This window comes from Cornus florida, unplaced genomic scaffold (genome assembly GCF_030987335.1).
Source record: "Cornus florida cultivar Cherokee Brave unplaced genomic scaffold, ASM3098733v1 CherokeeBrave_3.0.0_Hap2_Chr10, whole genome shotgun sequence".
In the NCBI taxonomy this organism is placed as follows: domain Eukaryota; kingdom Viridiplantae; phylum Streptophyta; class Magnoliopsida; order Cornales; family Cornaceae; genus Cornus; species Cornus florida.
Window position 1 is genome coordinate 21726029 of NW_026775580.1, and position 18351 is coordinate 21744379.

The 18351-nt window shown below is 36.1% G+C and overlaps 1 long non-coding RNA gene across 1 annotated transcript; it reads left to right on the forward strand.

Moving 5' to 3' along the window:
* Window positions 1–1738: 1738 nt before the first annotated feature.
* Window positions 1739–15855, forward strand: LOC132276231 (uncharacterized). Its single transcript, XR_009470853.1, has 3 exons — window positions 1739–2208; window positions 6415–13846; window positions 15546–15855. It is a non-coding gene; the product is annotated as an uncharacterized LOC132276231 (long non-coding RNA).
* The last annotated feature ends 2496 nt before the right edge of the window (window positions 15856–18351 follow it).

Here is an 18351-nt window from a genome sequence, read left to right on the forward strand (position 1 = left end):
ACCCAACCTATTTTTGATCCTATTCCTTCTTTACTAAAGTTAAAGGATCACATTGAGGATAAACCATCATCATCTAGTGCTTTTGAAAAACCTTGTGAGCCAAAAGCTCTGTTTCCACAAGCTTTACAAAAATCTTCATATTTTAAGAAACAATAAGGCAAAATCAATGAAATGATTGAGGTGTTTAGGAAAGTTAAAGTGAATCTCCCTCTACTTGATGCCATTCATCAAATCCCGGCTTATGCAAAGTTTTTGAAGGACTTGTGCACACAAAAGAGGAAATCCAAGAGCCAAACACCTAGGAAAGTTTTGCTCACTGAGCAAGTGAGTTCTATTTTGAAACATAACACCCTCCCAAAGTTTGAAGATCCCGACTCTCCTACCACATCATGCACCATAGGTGATCATGTTATCAATAGAGCTCTTTTGGATTTAGGAGCGAGTGTGAACCTTCTTCCTTATTCGGTTTATGTTTAATTAGGTTTGAGAGATTTGAAACCAACATCGGTAGTTTTGTAACTAGCTGACCGGTCTATAAAAAAGCCCCATGAGATCATTGAGGACGTGTTGATTAAAGTTGATAAGTTCTTTTTCCTGGTTGATTTCGTTGTCATAGACACAGAACCGATCGCCAACCCAAAGAGTCAAATTCCCGTTATCCTTGGCCGTCCTTTCTTGGCCACCGCCAATGCTAATATCAATCGTAGGACGGGGGTAATGAAATTTTTTTTTGGGCACATGAAGGTAAAATTAAACATCCCCAAACTCTTTTGACAAGCATGAATAGGTCAATGTTGTTGATAGAATTGTTGAAAAAGTGGTTAAAGTTCTACTAATTGTTGAGTTACCAAAATCAAGTGTACTCCCCTCCAATGATTCTTCCCAAGATTTTACTTCAAAATCCAAGTTTGAGAAGGCATGGAAGCCTAAAAGTCCGTCTTTGGGTGTTATAGAAGTCCATTTTACAACATTGATTCAAATCCAACAAATTCCTTAGGGAATAATTTGTTGGGTGGGATTCAAGGTGCCTTACATCCCATTGAGAAGGGAATGTAAGGCACCTTGATTCTAGATTTTTGATTCGGGCTAAGTAACCTAATGTCTTGCTAGAGATGTTAAACACTAGCATTCTTAGGGTTTTTAAACCTTATTCCTCCCTCATTTATTCTTTTGTTATCTTCTTGTGTCGTTTAGATAAGTTTCAAAGTGTTTCATTTGAGTTTTCGGGCATTTTTTAGCATTTCTTGCACTTTCTGTATCATTGACGATCGATCACACTTTTTTGGCGATGGTTTTACGATCGATCACCATCTGCAGAGTCCAATTTTGCCTTGAAATCACCTCTCGGTATCTATCCTTCGTGAGTATTAACGGTCGATCGCTGATCATGGCGATCGGTTGCACTTGTGTATCAAAAATTCCAAACTTCTCGTTCGTCAACTTGACGATCGATCACCAACCTTAGTGATCGATCGCACCAGGACCTTTCATCTTCCTTCATCTTTTGTGAATATTCACGATCGATCACCACTTTCAGTGATCGATCGACCTGGAGCCAAAAATTCCTTCTTCAAAAATCAATTTTGGGTCACGATGGATCATGCCTAATCAATGAACGATCGCCAATCTACTATCGATCGCACTATGACTGATCAATTTTAAAAATGTGCTTTAGCCGTTGGTATTCCATACCTACCCCTAATCCTAATATATTTTTTTTCTCTCTCTCTCTCTCCTCTCTCTTCCTTTTCTTTCTTTCTTTCTTTTCTTTTCTTTATTTATTTTTTTCTCTTCCTCCCTCATTCCCTCTCTTCCTTCGGCGAACCCGAAGTCAACCACCCATCTTCCCTCTCAAACTTCCCTAGCCACCACCCATCTTTCCTCTCAATCTCCCACCATCCCCAACCACAACCCAGTCCCCACCTCTATCTCTGTTAACTTCGGCGAACCCGAAGTCTTCGTCGCCGCCATCTTCTTTCTACTGCCACAGAGCTCTTGGACAAAAGGCCAAGCTCTCCTTCTTCTACTTGCAGTTTGTCTCTCATTGAAGTCTCTATTCTCTCTTTCTCCGGCCAATTTAGGCCAAGGAGAAACCGCCGGCATCTCTGCAACTTCCGGCGAGCTTCCATCACCTTCTCCGGCCACGGTTTGGCCGAAAATTCCAGAATCTTTCTAAGTCTCTCTCAGTTTCCTCTTCTTCTCTCGCGGGTATGTGGGGATTCTCATTTAATTTCTGTTTTTCATTTTTTTTTATTTATTTTTTCATTTTTATGTATTTATGCAGCTATGAAATTCAAAATGAAAAACCAAAAATTTGAATAATTGAAAAATTGAAAAAGAAACTAAGATTGTCTGAAACTGAAATTTGACTATGGACATTGGGACTTGTTTGTATGCACTGTGATGTTGAAATTGTGGAGGTTGGGCTAAATTTTTGTGGTTGAAGTTTGGGTTGCTGTTTTTGTGAATGGAAAATATGTTTGTTGTTGATGGAAAGTGGGCAGTGTGTGTTATTGTGAAAGGAGAATGGGCTGAAAATTTGGGCTGTGAATTGTTTTGCAGTGTTGATGAAAGGAGGATGGGCTTTAAATGAATTGGCTTTGTTGTGTTGTTGAAATAAACTGTGAAAAAAAAAAAAAATGAAATCTGGGACTGTGACATTGAATAATTTTTTTTTTTTCATAAATGGTTTTTGTATTAAAAAAAAATATATTCAGGAAAGAAAAAAAGTAAAAAGAATACAAACTAACTAATGTCTCTAAAAGAGACATTAAAAATATCAAGAACTTCCAACAAAATTTGTCTAGCCACCTCAGAGGAAGAACTGGTACTGTGTCCATATAGTCTAGAATTTCTCTCTTTCCAAATACTCCAAAAACCAGCAACTAAAAGAGTATGTAACATTTTACTACTCTGTTGTAAAAACCAGATCAGTAACTCTTCAACTGTGTGAATTAAATTGAAATCAATCATCAGTCCAAGAGTAACTTGCAATGAATTCCAGAAATTCCTTGCAAAAGGACATTGAACAAACACATGGTTTCTAGTATCAATCTCTTGAGACAGATAGAGCAACGTGGAGGTAGCTGCACTTTTCTTCTCTGCAGATTATACATTGAAGGGAGTCTATCTTGAAAAAGAAAAACTCCATGAACTGACCAGCGTGGCCTAGCTTTACCCCAGCAAACTTTGGACCAAGTTACCTCTGGAATAACCTCCCTGCAACATTGCCAAGCATTTTTGAATGTAAAAGTACCTCCATTCCAAAGAAAACTGTCTGATCTAGCAAGAATTAGCAGAGTACACAGATATTCCCTAATAGGTCTGAAAATTTCTCCTTGTAAAATATCAAAATTCCAACCTCCATTACTCATGAGACAAGACAAAGGAGAGGACCAAGCAAACCCCAATCTTCTAATACTTCTACGTCCAAATTTTTGCAGCAAGGTCGCACCCTCACACCAAGGATCAGATAAGACTTAAATTGCGTGGTACCAATTGAAAAATGAACTGAATTTAGCATTGTATCCCTGATATTAATCAAATTTTTCCACAAAACTGAGTGAGTAAACTTAGGAACTGCATTCCAATAGGAAGAATTTGCTGTACATTTGTTTTGAAACCAAGGGACCCAAAGTCTGTCTTTACTAAGTAAGAAATCCCAGGCTAAAACACAATGAGAAGCCACCTGCCAGTCAATTAATTTTCTGATTCCCAAACCTCCTTTAGCTTTAGGCTTGCACATCATATTCCAGCGCAAAAGATGGATCTTCTGGAAATTGCAAATGTGATACATATACCAATATTGATGGACATTTAGTGAATGTGGAATTTTATTTATCCAAATTGTTAAGTCCAATTTGCCATATTGAGATGCCATATTAACATGTTGAATTTGATGTTAAAATTTTTGCAAACTTTATGAATAATATACATGTGTTGTGAGTTTTGGAAATTGAAAAAGATGTGACCCTTGGGTTGTAGTTTCGAAGTTTTAAATGGAACTTTGTTGTCACAAATATTTGAAATGGTTTTCTTTGTTAAATTGAATTGAAACATGGAAATTGGAAATTTGAAAGTTTGAATTGAAATTAAAAGGAATTAAGTTGTTAGGGAAAAACTTTTTGAGTTGAATTGTTTAAAATGGAAAGTGGAATTGTGAGTTGTTGAAGTTAAATTGTGAACTTTGGTTGTTTAAAATGGAAATTTGAAAAATGTTGAATTGTGATTGGAATTTTGATTACTTAGAGAAGAGCCATGTTAAGACTTAGAAGTTCAAAATCTCTTGAAATTGTTTGATATGCATTCCTTTGAATTGGCAATTTTAAAGCATGACCCCGTCTTCATTTCATTTGTTAAAACCTAAGTGTGGAATTGCATGGATGAATGTCTAAGTTGTTTAAATGCATGTATATGTGACTTGAAGTTAAAACTTGTGTTCTTAAGTCTTGAAAATGAAAACTCAAGTCTAAATGCATCAAAGTGTTTTGAAATGGAACTTTTTGCGATGTTTTGGTCTTAAATTGATATACGCTCATGGTTAAGATGCAAAATTGGAAAAATGACCTTTGAAAAGTTGGAGATGTCATTAATGCATAAGTTGTTGGTTTTCAAAATTTAAAAATGAGTTTTGGGCTTTGAACTTGAAATGTGAAGTTGAGTTTTTAAATTCCTTCAAATGTTGAATGTTTAATGCATGATTGTTGTGAGAATGCTTATCTACAATGCATATGAATACTTGAACTCCAAAGTTTCAAAATTTCAATTTTGAACCACAGTTTTGAAATTTTCTAAAGTTGCCCAAAATGCCCTTAAATGAGATGAACTTGTTCCATTTGCTCTATTCGTCATCCAAATGCATGTTTCAAGTGCCATTGAGTTTATTCTTGCTCAATTCTTGATTCTTGCCGTGTAAGGGCATCTATTTGATATTTTTTGAGCCAAATTGTTAAGAACTTGGATGTTTTTGAAAAATGTGATGAAATGTCAACTTGAACCCAACTTTTTGAAGTCAAATGTTGTGATGTTGCATAATAAGCTTGAAAATGGCCTAATGTGAATTTTCTTGGAATAAGTGTTGTGCTTTTGGAATAAAATGCAAGCTTCTTTACTTGTAAATAATCTTGTCATAAATTGCACATACCTTTGTCACATTGTTGGTTTTGAAAACTTGTTTACATCTTTTGAATACTTCTTTGTTGCAATATCATGAAACATGGATCTTTGAATAAGTTTAGGGGGATATTGAATGTTTCACGTTCAAAAGTGCCTTTCTAGGATATCTTGTCATTGCTTGGCCTTAGTACACACTTTTGTGTATGGAATTGAACTTTGAAAATGCCATTTGAAATAAATTTGGGGGAATGTTGTCTTGATATGAAATGTGTTTAAACTTGAACCAAATTTTCATTTGTGGTTAAGTTTAGCAAATTTGAACATGAAATGCCATCTTACTTGTCTTATATCTTTGTGGTTCATCCTTGAAAGCTTGTAAGGGCTTGAGACCGAGGTTCTTAACCGGTTATTGATTTTAATGCAAAAAGGGTAAGATTCTCATTTATCTCATTTTATACCATTGTTTGCTTCTATATTGCTTAGAAGGGGGTCGCGAGCCATAATCGATCATTTTTGTTCTTTAATTGCTTAGAGGGGGTCATGAGCTTTAAGTGACCGTAGGTTGTTGATTTTGTTGAAAATGGAGGACGGGATATTTTTTAATGGAGTTTGGCTTGAAAGTTATGCATCATCTCTCAAATGCTTCATAGGTTGCATACCATGTTTAGAATTCGTCTTTGAACTTGTGTATCATAACACGCCTAGGATTGAAGTGTGTGCAACCGTGCATTCCACTTATTCTCTATTTCATGATATACATGATTCTTGAGTTGTAGTTAGATATTTGCCATGACTAGTTTCCTCTATATCACCATGATTGCTCTATTGGCCTTAAATGTTGAAATTGTAGACATTCTTGCTTAGGAAATGATACGATGTCGTCTTAGGGTCTATATGATTGAATAATTGCAAAATCACTTTAGTTTTAGGTTTGTGAACTCACGTTGCATATTTTGTCCACATCACATCCTAGACTTGTCGTATTGGTTACATGCTTGCATAAATTTCAAAAAGTGACTTTGTTCTGCTCTCTTTGCTACAAATGCACCATTTCGCATATATGAGATTGTTTATTGTGCCATGATCCATTTTGTTTTGTTGAAGCATGTTTTAGTTCCAAAATGTCAGAAAATGGTTTGAATGCTTTTCTTGAAGCTTTCTTGATAATTTCTTACACAAACATGTTCATTTCTGTATATTCTCTATTTATACTTGATTCATATATACTTGATGTTTTCTTTGTAGATACTTACCTCATTTTTAAAACTGTGCATGGATTTCTATATGTTATTTTTTCAGATGCAGTGGAAAAAAACACTTGCTAGGAAGAAAGTAGCTAGGCCTCCATAACCCCCTCCATTTCCAGAGGAGGAGTTTTCTTCATCTGAGTCTGAGGCGACTATATCATCTTCTTCCAGTGCACCATCTATGGATCCAGAGGGCCCCATTGTCGCCCCAATGTCAGAGCAGACCAAATGGGCCTATGATGAGATGACCCGACGTGACATTGCTACTATTCTTACGTCGACCAGCGGTATGGTGTACCCTGGTTGGTTGCATTATTCTACCAACATCTCTGGCGGGATGAGGATGACCCACAGATCTTTTATACTGTTGTGGATGGGTGAGACATTGTCATTTCTACAGTCTTTATTGAGATAGCTTGTGGATGCTCCCATATGTTTCCAGTGGTCATATAGACTGAACAACCATTATACCCGATCATTCCAGAGTATCATACAGAGATAGATATGGCTGCAGCTCTCTCTCCTCAGACAGCCTATTTAGGCAACACCTATGCGAAGCTGGTTGACATTTCCTCACGGCTTTGGTTTATCGATACTGTGCTGTTCATTGAAGGCCCTTCACAGTTTTAACCAGGGATGTTGGGTATTAGTTCCTTCACTTATATGGGAGATCTTCCATAAGTACTAGGACAACTTAGTGTTTCGACGGAATGATAAAGCTAAGTCTTGGTCTTTACCCTTTGGCCACTTGATCACACAGATTCTAGTGGACCAGGGCTTCCCACTTGACCCAGCGGAGGAGCCATAACTGGCCAACAGGAGGGATCACATGAGGTATGGTGTGACTCAGTGGAAGAAGAGTTATACTACCTATCAGACCAGCCTGAGAATAGCTACAAAGAAGAGGCTCCAGACTTTAGATTCATATGAGGGGTCTACAACTTCTTTTGTTCCTAGGTCGAGACAGCGCACTACTTCTGGCACATCCCAGCCTCCCACCACATCCTAGTTTCAGACAGGTATTTCATCAGCTCCACCTCCGCCTCCAGCAGCTCAGATAGGCCCATCCACTTAGCACGCTAGCTCTGATTCCAGTCTCCGAGGCGATGTTACTCAGTTCCAGCCCAAGTTCAGATCATTCGATGCCCGGATGGTATATAGGGTTACCGATCTTGAGAGAGGTATCACCGATACGAGGAGGGATGTTAGCTCAGGAGTGATGTAATGGCTAATCTTTGTGATTCGGTCGAACTGTTTTTTCAAGAATATTCTTGATTTCTCGATTTGATACATCCACTTGACCATTAGTTTGAGGATGGTAAGGTGTGGCAACCTTGTGAGTGATGGAGTACTTGAGAAGGACTGATTTTAGATAATGATTGCAAAAATGAGATCCTCCGTCACTAGTGAGTGCTCTAGGAATACCAAACCGGCTGAAAATGTTCGTTTGAACGAATTTGACCACAACAGCATGATCATTGGTTTTGGTAGCCTTAGCTTCAATCCATTTGGACATGTAATCCACTGCCACGAGAATGTACTCATAGCCATGAGAGGATGGAAATGGTCCCATGAAGTCGATTTATCATACATCAAAGATTTCAACAACTAAAATGGGGTTGAACAACATCATGTCTCTTCTAGAAATGGCTCCAAGTTTTTGGCAGCGCTCACAAGATTTACAGAAATTGTATGCATCCTGAAATAGAGAGGGCCAATAAAATCCACTTTGAAGGACTTTGGCGAAAGTTTTCTTAGCGCTGAAATGTCCTTCACATGCTAGAGTGTGGTAGAATTTGAGGACACTTTGGAACTCAATTTTAGGATTGCATCTCTAATAATTTAGTTTGGGCAATATTTGAACCGCTCTGGATCTTCCCAAAAGAAAATTTTGATTTGGGAAAAGAACTGGTATTTCTCTTGTTTGGACCAGTTGGTAGGATTTTTACCGACAACAAGGTAGTTAACGATGTCGGCATACCAAGGAAGTTTTTCATGAGATACTTGAAAAAGTTGTTCATCCGAGAATGAGTCATAGACCGGAATGAAATCAGAAGAAGCCTCAACAAGAATACAGGAAAGGTGGTCAGCAACAACATTTTTAGTTCATTTCTTATCCCGAATTTCATAATTGAACTCTTGGAGTAATAGTATCCAACGAATTAGTCGAGTTTTGGTTTCCTTTTTGGCCAACAAGTGCCTCAAGGCAGCATAGTCTAAGAAAACAATGACCTTGGATCCAAGAAGATGGGATTAAAATTTTTCCAAGGTATAGATGACAGCTAGCAATTTTTTTTTTTTTTTTTTTTTTTTTCAGTTGTCGTATAGTTCAATTGAACTTCCGATAAAGTTTTGCTAGCATAGTAAATGGCATGTGGGATTTTGTCCACACGTTGGCTTAAAACCGCACCTAATGCAGTCAGATGCATCACACATGATCTCAAAGGGAAGAGACCAATCGGGTGGTTTCATGATTAGGGCAGATGAAAGGAGGGATCAGAGTTTTTCAAAGGCCTTTAGGCAAGTTTCATCAAATAGAAATGGAGTGTCTTTGGCATGAAGTTGGCATACAGGCTTGCTAAGGCATTTGATCAAATGCTGATAGAAACTGGCATGGCCAAGAAAAGATCGAATTTGCTTCACCGAGTTTGGAGGTGGAAGATTAGAGATTAATTATGATGCAACCCGAGCGCGTGTACAAAATAATGCACAACGCTTTGAGTTTGGAAATTAGTGTCAAGTGGGCATCATACTTTAAATTTATAAACCGCTTAACACCTATATTATGTAGTATGAGTGAGAAGGGATCATCCCAAGAGATTGTACGTGTTGGAATTTAATTTTGACTCTAATGTATCAATTGATTGCAAATGAGGGTTGGGTTGTTTGATTACTCTAGAAAATAATTAATTAAAATGCAATTAAAATAAACTAAGTTGAGTTAAGGATTTAAGAGATGAGAAGTGAGGTCTTGGGGTGCATTGGAATCGTCACCAAGCTCGTTCACCAAATCACACACTTTCAACTAATTTGGGAAAAACATTCTTGTGAACAAAATGCGATTACCAATTGCTATATTAAGCATGGACCATCAAATTCAAAAATGAATTGTCTACCTAACTGACAAATAAATTAAGTGTAGCACAACCCATCAATTTTAAGCATGACCAATTAAACTAGTTACAATTGTAGCACACATTAATCTAGAGAATCATGGAATTTGTAATAATAAGCCATGGAATATCAAATCAAGTAAAAATTGTCTACCTACCTACAAGTATGAATTAAATTGTAGAATAACCTATCAAGTATAAGCATAATCTATCAAATTAATTGACAAACCTATCTAATAAAAACTATGCATAGCCATTACTAGATTCTTAATCAACCACACATAGACATGCAATTAATATAGAAAAACTAGTGTAGAGATCAATTCCTAAATAATCACACATAAGACAATATATAATCACATAGAAAATCAATAGAAAGAATTAATACATAGAAATCAAAGGAGAACCCAAGATTCATTAAATTGACAAGGCTAAAACACTAAATACAAGATATTATTCCCCAAAAAGTATGAAAGAGATAGAGGTTTAGATTGCAATCTTGGGGCTTATCCAAGCCCCAAGGAGAAGTCTAGCCAATAATGGAGGAGGTGGATGTGATCTTGGAACCTTCAAGGGCAATCTCCAACCATGGCTCCATCTTCTTCCTCTTCTTCTTTGTTGAATTCTAGAGAGAGAGAGTGTATAGATCTTAAGATGTGTTCTTAGTGCCCCTACTCTTTTCTTTTCTTCTAACCCTAATCTCTAACTTTTCTAGAGAGAGAAACTAACTATTACAATGTAAAAATAAAATAAAATTAAAGACAAAAGTTAGATTACAAAATGGTTCAATTCCCTTTAAATACAAGGTCCTTGGAGTAGTGAACAAGTCAGAAAATGAGCCCTTAAAATATCTAATCCCGTAGTTATGTGGCAGGTAGAGTTCGGGTGTGCAGGAATTAGACAGCACACTGCCAACAGCCACTTTGATTGATCGAAGGGAACTTCAATCGAGCAAACACTTACTTCGATTGATCGAAGCTGATGCGTCATGAAAATATCTTCTTAGCCTTATCTGGATTGCTAAGCTGGCACCCCTTATCGATTGTATCCTTTTTCGATCGATCGGGACTTTATTCGATCGATCAAAGCTTCACTGGTGTAATTTTCTGACTTTTTTCTAGATTTGCTTCTTAACTCAAAACATGAGCTAAATGGTTCTTCTTAGCTTGTTTGAACCTTATTGACTTGAAATAGGCAAAAACACAAATAAGTACTAAAACATGAAAGTAAGATAGATGAATGGACTAGAATACCCTAGCTTAGGTGCTATAATGCGTTACATTTGAGCACTCATCACACCCCTTAAGTTAGATATTGCTAGTCCCTAGCAATGAACTACAAGGAGATGAAATAAATAAACATCTAAATAACTACGAACTAGAAAGCAGTGAAATGATAACCATTTTCATGAGGAACAAGATTGCATTTAGCATATGCAACAAGCCTTTTAAACCCCTAGGTTACCCCTAGCGGACGAGTGAAGTCTCGTGAGAGTTTCTAGAAATGATACCCACAAACATTAAGCTCTTTCTCACTAAAGAGGTACCAACATACAAAACAAGCATTGGGAGAAAATTACCTCAAGTATACAATTTTTCAACCATTTCTAAGCAGTCTCCAAAAATCTCAACATCAAGCAAGCAAGTATGGTCTTCCATACATTAAGACAATGATCATACGAATCAAAACAACTCTAAAATTCTTTTTAGGTGAACCGACATCAAATATGTTGCTATCTAAGTCAACCAAAGAAATGATCACATTTGGCCTCAAACTAGCATACAAATCTAGCACCGGTCATCAAGACAAAGAATGGACCTTTTATTAAAACTTTATTTAATTAGGTGGGCTTATTCAAGCTCTATAGTTATCCATAAGGTCAAGCATTAGGCCAATGACTCCCAAACCAGACGGCTTTAGGACATTATGTGTTTAAACACCCCTAAAGACTTACAAGCTCAAATCAATTAGGCTACAAATCAAAATAACTTCCATATAATTATTTTCTATTTCTCACCTTTTAGGAAAAGTCCTCACTTTTTTTATTTGCTTTTGTATACTTTTTTTTTTTTTTTAACCTAGAGTTTGGGCCCTCCATCTTTCGGCACGAGAAATTTAGTGCTTGATGAGGCTATAATCCTGATTACTTAGTGAAAAGGGTTTGTTATCCACCTTTGTCAAGAATGAGAACTTTCAATGCACTACTAGCTCAATTGGATATAACCAAATCAATAATCAACAAAGCATATACTCCACAAATGAATGCTAGTGTGCGCATGTGCTAGTGTAGAATCCTAGAGTGAATCTCAAAACAATCACAAAATCAAGATGATATGGACCACAAATGCAAGCAAGATATCAATCTTTCGAAAAATTTACTCCTAAATGGCATCTACAAGGCATACAAGGAGTATTGGATTCTCAAGTCAAGCAATTTTTAAATTCTAAGTATAATATGGTCCTCAAAAGATCAAAATCATAGCTACAAGGATTTCACATCTCAATCATGCAATTAAAGCTCAAACTTTAAATAGAATGCAACAAAGTCACCTTACCCCCAAACTTAAATCGCACATTGTTCTCAATGTGCAATGAGAACAATGGAAAAGATGAAAAAAATATACCGTGGTGGCAAAGATATGAAGCCCGGTAATGATCCATTAGAGGGTAGGCACCCCCAAACTTGGAATCAACAACCTATTAGAGTAACCACACTAGCAAACTCACATCAAATATCAAATGGGATAAAGATAACAAATTAAGCATTCTAATGCAATATAGCATAAGATGAAAGAGAGATATGAGATCATGTCTCATAGAAAATATAAAATTAGCATGACTACACATAAGGGCACAATGGTGGAAAGTTTTTATATTTTTCATTTAATGAAAGCAAGTATAGACAAAATGCAAAAAAAAAAAAAAAAAAAAAAAACAAAGAATAAATTGCATGAACAAAATACAAAAAGATAAAATAAAGAAGGTAAAATGTAATGAAAGAATATGTACAATGCAAGAAATGAAAAACAAAAAGCAAGAAATGATGCAAGAACAAAATAATGAAAAATAAAAGTAAAAATTCTTTTTTATTTTATTTTATTTTTTATTTTTTAGATATAACAAGTATGTACACATACATAAAAATAAAACCAATAAACATGGAAATAAGGGATGCGAAAAAAAAAAAAAAAATTATTATTTTTTTAATGAACAGTGCTCGATCGTTTGAAAATTCTGCGAAGAATGCTCCATTTTGCCTTGAAATTTTCTATAATGACCCGATCATTTTCCTTCCTTTTCTTTTTCCTCCATTTTTACGGATAAATTTTTTTCATTGAAATTTCCTTTCGCGTAACCTCACTTTTTATGCTCGGAGTTGGTTTTTGACTTCTCGTACTTCCATCCTTATTGGTTTCTTTGAAAGGCGTAGCTTTACTTTTGGAGAAAAGCTCGCCGGTTGTTTCCTTTTCCTGCAGGGGCTTGGATGAAGATATTCTTCGAAAATATTTTTGTTTCTTGGGGTGTTTTTAATAAAAATCTTTTGAAGATATTTTGGTTTAGGAGTTTCTAAGAAAATATCTTTTGGAAGATATTTTCATTTGGGATCACTTGCGCAGCTATCCTTTTGTGTAGGGGCCTTTGTGCAATTAATGAAAGTTAATTGCTAAGTGCCTTTATGGGGCTTAAATCCTCGTAAGGTACTCATTTTCACATTTCGTCGAGTCGTGTACTTTTGGAGTTGTTTTGTGGTCGAACCCTACAGTTTTCAGGTTTTCTGCCCCGGTTAGCACCAAACTTGTTTGGGACATATCTCTTTGCTCGGGACTCGGTTTTTGACACTGTTTCTTCCGTTAATTATATTTTCTCATTTCGGTTCTCTTTCATTCACGGAGTTTTGCTGTTTAAGAGCGTCTGCTCAAATTTCACTTTTTCGGACCTGGCAGGGTTCGTTCGAGGCACTTTTAGGGTTTGTTTTTTTTTTTTTTTTTTTTTTTTTTTTTTTTTTTTTTCTATAAATATGGGTCTCTAAAAATGAAAAATCAGATATTTTCATCTCTTCCCCTCTCTTGGCTAACCGAAGCTCCTCCCATGGTTGCCATTTTCTCTCTCCTCTTTTGGACTTCTTCCCTTTATTTAAAAATGGTGATGCCTTAGGTTTCATTGTTCGCCTTGACGAGGCTTTCGATTCCAACCGATTGGAATTCCGTTTTGGCCATTTTTCGAGTCTCGATTTGAAGCCAAGTTAGGATTTTGGTAGGACTCCCTTGGGGTTTAATGATCTCCTTGTTGTCCCCGATAAAACCTTGAAGTTTCGTTGAATTTAGAGCGGTTTCATTTCGGTGGGAATTTGTGATTTCATCATAAAATGAGGTAAGGGGTGTCTTAGGTTTATATTAATATTGTATTGATTGTTTTATAAACATATACAACTTGTGAGCATGCCTTTGTTCAAGATCTAGAATTTAATTTAATTATTTTCTATGCTTAAGATTTAATTCTCATGATGGTATGCACCTTAGAATTAAATTGTGGCATGCTAATAAATTAGGCCTTGGTATGTTTATCAACATATATTAAATTGAGAGCATTTGAATAAGAATTGTAAATTTTATTTAATATTTATCTTTAGTGAAAGATTTATTCACATAGTTGTAACAAGCATGAAATCAACTTGTAATGTGATGTTAAAGTAGACATTGCTATGTTCTTTAACCTATGTTAATTTGAGAACATTTGGAATTGCTTGAAAATCTAGAGAAAATTAATTAATTAGCTTAATTATTTTTATTTCAAGTGTTTTAGTCACTTAAATTGATGTTGGATGTAATATATATGAAGACTGTGCTATGTCCTTTAACATATATTAAATTGAAGTTATTTGGAATTGATTTGAAATCTAGATACTTTTCATGTTAGGGTAATAATCTCATGAAATGTAGTACAATTAATTACCTTATGAACATATTACTAATTAGATGTAGAATTAGTACTTGTGGCATCTTGAAATAGTCATTGGATTTAGCATGATATAAAATATTATTGACTTGCATAACTTTTTAAAATATATTTTGTGTAGGTATATAACTTGATAGAATATTACAATTGTTTACCTTGAAAGTTAGTTACTAAATTGAGGCTTATTTAGTACTTGTGGCTTAGGATGGTAATGTGGCTCAATTGTTGTAAAATATTCTTACTTTGTGTATAAATTGCATATTGAGGACATGACATGTCATATACTATTTACACTTGAATTCTAGGACATGAATTGTGTGGATTCAATCTTACTTGTGCATGGAATGTGATAACTTGCATTTGATTTTGTATAAGTTTCGAACTTATTAATTTTGGAAAGCTTGTGAGGATATAATTTATGTGATGGTTAGGGTTTGACTCTAGTACGGAGACAAGAGTCTTCTAAGCCATAAGTGAGCACTAGGTGGTACCTTGTGGGTCGTAATTACCAAAAAATACTTGGTCTAGCGACCGCATGTCCGAGTCTTTCCACTATTTGATTTCGTATTTAATTTCAACTTGTTAATCATGGATTACTTGTAGCTTGAGAATTGATGCTTACTTCGGGTATTTGAATCCTATTTAGTATACTTGAACTTGTATACTTGCTCCGTAAGTTTAAATTTCATTTAGTATACTTGTGCCGTGTATACTTGTCTTATGTGTATTTCGTTTAGCTTAGTATACTTGTGCTTGTATACTTGATTTATGAGTACTCTACATATATCGAATACTTGTGTATGTATGTTAGATATTGCTTATCTTGTTTAACATGATTTAAGGTACTTGAATATGTATGCTTGTATGTCGTGTATCATGTTGTAATACGGTTTAGTGTACTTGAGCATGTATACTTATATACCGTAGTTCATTTCAATTGCATGAGTAGCTAAGGATGATACCTGAGTCTCACGTATGACATAGACGTTAGGTAGTATGATCGTTTTGAATTGCTTCATGTTAATGTTATAACCTTGTAAAAGTTAGGTCTATGCATGCTCATTCCTTACGAGTAACTTGCTTACTCACCCCAAAGTTATCGGGTTGTTTTCAGGTACGGATGCCTGGGTTTGGGATGCTCAACATCGTTTTGATGAATTGAAGTTTTTTAAATGTATTCTTGTTCACATGCAAGTGTTAGCATGCTTGAGTTTTATTTTTTTTAAAGTTGTATTGTATAGTTAGGCCAAAATGTCATTTTTGCCTTGGAACTTGTAATGTGTGCCTAAACACACTTTTTGATATTCATTCTATGTATATGATATGTGGTCAAGGGCTAAACTTCATTTGAAACCCATGTATGTTTATAAATATTTAAATTTGCCTTAAATGGAAATAACATGAAATCAAGGATTTTAATATCATTTTTGCACCGGAGTGTGCATTATGTTTGAATATTGTTCTTTGGCATTCATTTACCATGTATAAGGTGTGGTCAAGGGCCAAACACCATTTTGTTTTAGGTTTTGCATTATAGTTTTATATATTGCACTTTTAGGCTAAAATAGGAAAATTCGAGCCTTTAAAGGTTCATTTCCAATCGGGTGGTGTAAAGTGTGTACGAGCACATTCACTAGGACTCATTTGATATGTATGAGGTGTGGCCAAGGGCCGTCACCATTTCGTTTTCATATATATGTCATGGTGTTGCATTTCACTTTTTTAGGCAATTTTAAGAAAATTTGAGGTTTGAGAGGTCATATTTTGCATTGAGGGTATTTTGAAGTCGTGGGCCATTGGGATGCGTCTTCAATGTCTTTTTACTTTTGCGGGCATGTCCACATCTCACAAAACTCTTAAATTTAAGTTTTGGAACTTTCATAGGGTGATTTATGAGTTTTTATGCAAAATTCATGCATTGGAGTTTGATTCAAATTTCTCTTTTGGTTTAGCATGTTATAAATGCTTAATTGTGACTTTGACATGTTTTAAAACTTATTTCGGGACATATGGAATGCATGTATAGCTTTAGGGTTGGGCAAAACACCTTCCCCACACTTTGCAGCAGTAGATTTTGCTGCTATCTGTTGCATCGGTAGGCTGACAAGAGCCATCAGCCGACTGATAGCTCTTAGAAACCAATTCCAGTGAGTTTGCAACCTGGATAGGGTATTTCGGCCTGCTGATCCTTGCTATCAGCCGGCTGATCCTTGCCGTTAGCCTGCTGATCCTCCCTGAAGCTTGAATTCTTTTAAGTTTTTTGGACAACTTTCTTATTCCAACTTCAGAGGATCATATCTCCTTCATTTCTGAACCAAATTGGGTGATTCTTGAGCCTAACTTCAAGAGCTTGAATTTAGCTTTCCAATGGTACCAACCACACACAAAAACTCCAACCGTAGTAAGAGTTATGACAGTTTTAGTGAGATAGGGTTGTGGTACCTCTTAATTGAAAAATGCCATTTTATTCTATCTTCATATCTTTTCTGTTCGGACTCCGAATCAGGCAATTCTTGAGTCTAACTTTATTAAGTTTTTGTTATGTTTCCAATGGTGTGCACGGTAGCACCCATTCATGGGTGAAATGACCATTTTACCCTTGGTCCATTTCTTGTATGGTTTTAAAACCTTCGTTTTCTTTTTGCTTCCATTGAGTCTCGGGACTCCACAGGAAGCCAATTTTGTGTCTTAGGGATGATGTACATCTCTAGAGGCCATGACTTTGTTTAGCTTCCTCATTTTGGATCCGTTACGGGTCATCACAGGACACACTGGGTTTAAAAAATCTAGGGTTGTCACAGGTGGTATCAGAGCTCTTAGGTTTGAAAACCTTAGGACGATGAGTTTTGGGTGCATATCATGCTTGTGTTGCCATGCTCTAAGTGTTTAGTTGATTCTTGATAACATGTTTACGTGCTTAAGTGGATGTATGTTTAGAAGTTTATTTTAACTGTCTCAGCATGATATATGTGCTTGTTTACTTTAGTACATTGTATATACTTGTAGGTCTTAGCATTTTGTATGTGCTTATTTACCTTAGCATACTGTATATGCTTGTCGGCTTTAGTACACTGTATATGCTTGACTGTCTTAGCAAGTTGATTTATGCTTGTATGCTTAACATGATGGTAATGCTTGTTTGCCTTAGCGTATTACATGTGCTTGTTATTCTTAGCATGATTGTATGATGTATACATTGACATGCCTTATGTGATTCTTTACTACTTGTGTAAGTATATAGCCATTACTATGTTACTTCGTAGTTGTTTATTTATATGTCTTGTTTAGGCATTGCGGGTTGTCCCAATTTGGTTGGTTGAGATTGATACTAGGGCATCGTCTCTTGGAGTTTCGTGGTGACCTTGATGTGATGACGTCATTGGGGTCTTGTTTTTAGCGTCATGGGACGATGAGTCGGATTGACTTGTGTCCTTCCTTGGGGATTCAGAGGTTTGTTTTCTTGAGCCACAACGGCGGGGTTCCTGTGTCTTTTCTTCTTAGAGTGATGGTTAGGGATTTGATAGGTGCGTTGACCTAGGACTCTTCTAGTCTTGCCTTGGACAGCTCTTACGAGCTTAGGTTGGGGTGTGAGTGGTTCCGTGTAATTAATTGCATTGGTGTAATTAATTACTCTCCATCGTCATCGGAGACTTGGGGTTGTGTTTAGGGTTCTGATAGGATCCTGTAGAGTTCCCATCGCACTCATTAGTGTCTTGAAAGGCGTTCTCTTATTGGTGTCTTGTAATGGTTAGTATTGGGACTATCCATTGCATCATTTTGTTTTGTGTGGGGTTAGGATTCCACCTTGTGGTTGAGCCAGTCTTGGGAAAGACTTGCAGACTCTTTGTTTCGGGAACCTTAGTGTTCATTCTGGGAGATGATTCTTTTCCTCACGGTGAGAGATTGGAACCATCTGGGTT